General features: G+C 38.5%; 1 pseudogene; it reads left to right on the top strand.

The window, feature by feature from the left end:
* Window positions 1–3021: 3021 nt before the first annotated feature.
* On the top strand, window positions 3022–3826 carry LOC104876724 (annotated as a pseudogene).
* Window positions 3827–5903: the final 2077 nt, after the last annotated feature.

Below are 5903 nucleotides of genomic sequence, written 5' to 3'. Positions count from 1 at the left end.
ATATATATATATATATATCCAGAAGTAAAATTGGAGCCTAAAATTTCATTAGTGTTTATCTACAATTTTTCAAGAGTATCTGGATAACTGAATTTGCATATATCACTTGGATGAAAGCTGATCTCATGTGAAACATCTAATATTCTCAAAAGAACATAAAAAGGAACATTATGACATGAGCTGTTTTGTTTTTTGTTTTTTGCAAGAACAGGATTCCATCATACCCTGAGTTTCTGGTCACTAAGACATAAATAGAACCGCATATGCTGCCCAATCACCCAAGTACATTCATAACTTAGGCTAGAAGGGCATACATATTTTAATTATCAGAGTTACTGGCAAATTTAGAGATGGAGAATGTTGTAGAGACTACAAAACCAATTAACGTGAAAGGAAGGAGGGCTAAAGCAAATTATCAGGATCAGCACCCAATATAAAAATAGAATATGATCGAGAGCAAACATAAACCTCTCCCTTCCTCCTTTCCTCTAATAATGGTTAGTTTACTGCTAGGCACAGTACCAGAAGATGAAGATACAGATATCAAAAAGCCTTTGTAGATCTACCTTCCTTGTTAAGTGAGGAAAAGGTAACATACAACTACAATACAAGTTAGATGCTGTATAAGTAGAAGTCCGAACAAAACTGTGGGAAGAAGTTAACCAGGTTAGTCCAGGTGGTCTCCTGGGCCTGTGTTCCTCTAAACCAGATGCTGTTAAGTTAGTCATCTCATGTACTATCAGCTTTTGTGCCCAATATATTTCTGTTCCAATTTTGACTTCCCTGACAGATTCTAGACTTAGCTCCTTACTCTAGCTCAAACCCTCTTCAGGCTATTTGCCAGTCTTCTTGCCTGTTGATAATCCTCTTTCTGAAACATTGGCTTGGAATATAGACTTGTTTTATAGAGAGTTTTTTTTTTAAATCTTCAAATGCCTTGAAAAAAGTATAGTTTACATCTTCTAGGATTCTGATAACTACCTTAGGCAACTAAAAAGGAAATTCAAATGGCCATTAACCATATGAAAAGACGTTATCATAAAATTATTGCAAATTAAAACTGTCTTAAGTAATATTCTGCTCTTCTCGGGTTACTAAAAAATAAAAATGTGACTGTGTACTCTGTTGAGGCGATTGTAAAAATGAACTACTGTTGGAAGTGCAAAATTCACACCCCCATGGAGGGCATTTGGAGGGTGTTATTGCACTTATTCTTCAATTTGGCAATCTCACTTTTGGCAATTTACCCTAAAATGCATTTACATTTATACAAAATGACAAACTTACACGAATGTTTGTTGAAGCATTGCTCACATTAGCCAAAGACTGGAAATAGCCCACCTGTCTACCAATAGCAGATGTTACTGTCAGCACTAATTGACGTTTTGGACCAAATAATTCTGTTTTGTGCCATTGTCCTATGCATTGTGGGATGACTAACAGCATCCCTGGCCTCTGCCCACCAGCTGCCAATAGCACTCACCCCTCAACACCACACTGATTGCAGATAATACCACATGTCCGCCGGGGTTGGGGAACAAAATCTCTTCCATTCCTCCATTGAGAACTACTGATTCATAGAGAACTGGTTAAATAAACAAGATATATCTACACGTGAAAATGCTGTGCAGCTGATATTTCAGAAACTTAATATGAAATACTGATGGGATAATAAAAAGCATGGAAATGGGGAGCAGGGGAACTGCTGTTTTGATGGTTACAAGAATGCTGAAGAGAAGCAGAGGCCTGGGAATGCAGCTCAGTGGTAGAGTGCTTGGCTAGCATGTACAAAGCCATGGTTTGATGCTCAGCACCACAAAAGGAAAAGGGAGGGGATCGCTGTTATCCATAGCACTTTTTTAAAGTGCATTTTGTGTAACTTAAAATTTTAGCTATGCAAAAAGTAAGGCTATTTTTTTAAAATCAAGATTACATTCAAGATAAATGGTGATGGCCAGGTGTGGTGGCACATGCCTGTAATCCTAGCACTCAGGAGGCTGAGGCAGGAGGATCGCCATGAGTTCCAGCCCAACCTAGACTATGTAGTTAATTCAAGTCCAGCCTGAACTGTGTAGTGTGACCCTAACTCAAAAAAACAAAAAAGGGGGGGCAACAAGCACTTTTATAAGTTATAACAATATATCTCATGTAAATTAATTTCCAGAAGGTATTGGGAGAGTCATTGGACTTGATTTTAACTTAGGATTTTGTACTACTTCAAAGAACTGTTCACGGATCTCTTCTACTTTTAATAGTTAGTTATGAAAGTTAAAAAGTTACATTTTCCAATTCATTTTAACTTCCTTTTGAAGATAGTTTACTCTTAAATGTCTTTAAAAAGAGTAAAAAAAGATATCCATTGATAATGAATATCAATGATACTATCACACAAAATCTATCTTTGATTAAACCTGCTGCTGAATCTTGAGCTCCACAGAAATCTTCTAATTTTTTTGACTTAGTATCACGTCTAAGTGCCTACTGTGTGCAAGATTGTATTTGGTACTGAGAACAGTCTCAGCCATGAATGACATATTTCTTGTTTTCAAGGAGGGAACTAGCTCTTAAAAATCCCATATGTACAAAATGTTATGAAACTACATCAAAGCAGCACAAAGGAATTGGCTTACGAATCTGCTGTTTTTATTTTTAATTTTGTTCCTATCATTCTCATGATGACATTGAGTGTTTTGCTTTTCATTGCTTCCAAAAAAAATGTATTCTTTCTATAGAATCTGCTTTTGTATAGAACCCAGGTTAGGTCCTGTAAGATCCTACCTCCTTATAAAGTCTTTCTGAGCCATCCCCATGCCACCTTCAATGTAATACTTTTTATATGTTGTTCATATACTATGAGCAAGGACCTATGCATACAATGCTTTTATTACATTCACATCAACACTTTGAGGGAGTGATTGTTATGGCCACTTTGTAAGCATAGAAAATGAAGCTTAAATGTTCCAGAGCTGCTTCCTGTGGCCTGAGACGACCCTAGGCTGGTGCTAGGACTTCCCTCGGGTCATGGTCCCCAAGCGCCAGTCTCTGCTCACACCTCCGACCAAGAGGTCCCGACAGTCTCTGGCCCCTGAGTCCCAGGCAGCATCCGCCTTCCAGGGCTTGCCCAAGGGAGAAAAAGAATAACAAGAAGCAAGTGACATATTGATGAGGTGCAAAATGAAATAGGCAGACTTAATGAACAATCCAGTGAGGAGATCTTGAAAGTAGAACAGAAATATAACAAACTCCACCAGCCATCTTTTTAGAAGAGGTCAGAATTGATCACCAAAATCCCAAATGTGGGGTAACAACATTTGTTAACCATCCACAAGTGTCTGTGCTGCTTGGGGAGGAAGACAAAGAGGCATTGAATTATTTGACCAGAGTCAAAGTGACAGGATTTGAAGATATAAAATCAGGTTACAAAATAGACTTCGATTTTGATGAAGATCCTTATGTCAAAAATAAAGTTCTCTCCAAAGAATTTCATCTGAACGGGGTGGTTATCCATCTCCAAACTTCACTGAAATCAAATGGAAATCTGGAAAAGATTTGATGAAATGTTCCAGTCAAACACAGAATAAAGCCGGTAGGAAGAGGCAGCCGGAAGAACCCGAGAGTGTCTGTACCCGGTTTACCGACCCGTCTGATGCAGGCGCAGATGAGTTAGGAGAGGTCATCAAAGATGATATTTGGCCACATCCACTGCAGTACTACTTGGTTCGTGAGATGGATGACGAGGAAGGGGAAAGAGGAGGAGGAGGAGGATGAAGAAGGATTGGGAGACACTGATGAAGAAGGGGATGAGGATGAAGGAGAGGACGACTAATTGAACACTGATGGGTTCCATCCTTCTTTTTTTATTGTTCCTTTTTTTCTTCCTCCAGTCCCTGGGAGCAAGCTGAAGTCTTTTTTACCCCACTCATGTGCTTAGTCACCCTGTTCTTGAGGTCTCTTTTCTCAAACACCATGGTTCTCGACTTACTTGGCAAGACACCTCGAACGGAATACAACGGGAAAAGAACCTCTACAAACTTCTGCTCTAAATTCATTTTGATCCCTTCCTGTCCCTACACAAACTCTATGGAATCAACCACCATGCTCTGTGGGAAAGAGAAAACTCTTCTGCTTCTTTCACCCTGCAAAGCTGGAGGGTGCTAAGCCCCTGTGTAGTAGTAGTACATAGAATTCTAGCCTTTTTCCTCATTCCTCTGTAATTGGGTTCAGAGATCACAATGTTTCTATATAAATATGCACAGTTGGCATTTGCCGACACACACCTGTCCGCTTTCTCTTGTTTAAAAAAAGAAAAAAATCTTTTAAAAATGAGGTATGGAATGTCTGCAAAGGGTGGGTTTGAGATGTTTGGGTGAGTTAAGTGGGTATTTGACAATATGGCTTCTCCTTTGACATGTTTAATTGTGCTGTTAACAGACATCCTTGCAGTTTAAGATCACACTTTTAAAATAAAATTCTCTCCTAAGGATTGACTTGAGCCCTGCGACTCTATGGGAGAATCAGCAAGAACGTGTAAGGGTCTTATTTAGAATTGATATTCTCTATTATAATTTTGTTTGTTTATTTTTAAATTCTTTTTTGTTTTCACTAGAAAGGAAAAGGCCATGCCCAGTTTTAAATGTTCAAAGCGTACATGTTGCTTTGTTACAATAAAACTGGATGTGTACATGAGAAAAAAGAAAAGAAAGCTTAGGGAGGTTAAATAACTTGCTCAGATTCTCTCTGCTACTCAGTGGCCGTGCCAAGACTGAAAAAGGCCTGATTCCACAGCCTGTACTCATAAATACTGTACCTACCAATCTGCCATTGTGTTACTCTGAACTTTCATGGCGTTTGTCAACTGTATAACGTATCTGGTAATTCATCAGACATTAAGTGTCTAACATGTACCAGTCACAGTAAATGACTTTTGGCTGAGAGTGTAGCTCAGTTTGCAGAACACGTGCCTAGTCTGCATGAGGCTCCAGGCTCATTTCCATTCAAAAATATTGAAAGAAACAAGACTCCTTTTCTTTATGGCTTAAGCTATTTGTCTTTATCCCTCTCTGTCTCTCTCTCTCCCTCTCTCTCTCTCTATAATTATTTTATCTTCTCAACTTGACTGTAAAACTTCTCTTATGGGTGAGGACTTTTAGGTAGGTGCTACGATACAGCTGTAATATTCTATTTGACTAACAATTGATCCCTAGTTTTTTTACTCTACATTCTACGTTGAAATGTCTCTCAGATCATATCTTTGTTACTTTGTCTCCTAACTGGTTCCTGAGCCTATGTTTTGTCTTCTCCCTTCAAAGATTCTTCTTCCATCCAGTCGAGTTGTCTTTCTAGCATATGCATCTAACCATGTCATTTTTCTTCTTAAACACCCCTGAGCCCACAGCACAAGAGGAACATTCCTGACCCTAAGGTCAGAACTGGGCTGCTGTCTCCTGTTCCCCTGTGAGACACTCCACTCTCATGCCCACTAGTCCAGTCACATTAGCCAAACAGAACATTCTATTCCGTAGCACTGAGTCTTTTTTTAATGTTTATTAGTGCATGATTGCTGTATGTAATGACTATATTCATCATGGGGAGCTGGTACAAATATATAACACATCTCAATTCTTTTTACTTTCTTTCACCCTCCCTCCATGTTTAGATTCCCTTCCCATTTGCAAAGGACTTTTTTTTCTATTTCATATTATCTATACTTTATTTTTTTCCTTATTTATACTTTGGGTTTCTCATACAAAAGAAACCATATGCTATTTATTCTTGTGTGTCTGATCTATTTCACTTAGGATCTCAAAGTGCATCCGTTTCCCTAAAAATTACTCAAATTTATCATTCTGTATGGCTGAGTAGTACTCCATTACACATATATGTATATATGTGATCACATTTTC

The sequence above is a fragment of the Fukomys damarensis genome, unplaced genomic scaffold, assembly GCF_012274545.1.
Source record: "Fukomys damarensis isolate Sample0158 unplaced genomic scaffold, DMR_v1.0_HiC HiC_scaffold_33, whole genome shotgun sequence".
Classification (NCBI taxonomy): Eukaryota; Metazoa; Chordata; class Mammalia; order Rodentia; family Bathyergidae; genus Fukomys; species Fukomys damarensis.
The sequence above is the reverse complement of the archived record's forward strand: the minus strand, read 5'-3'. Positions and strand labels throughout refer to the sequence as shown.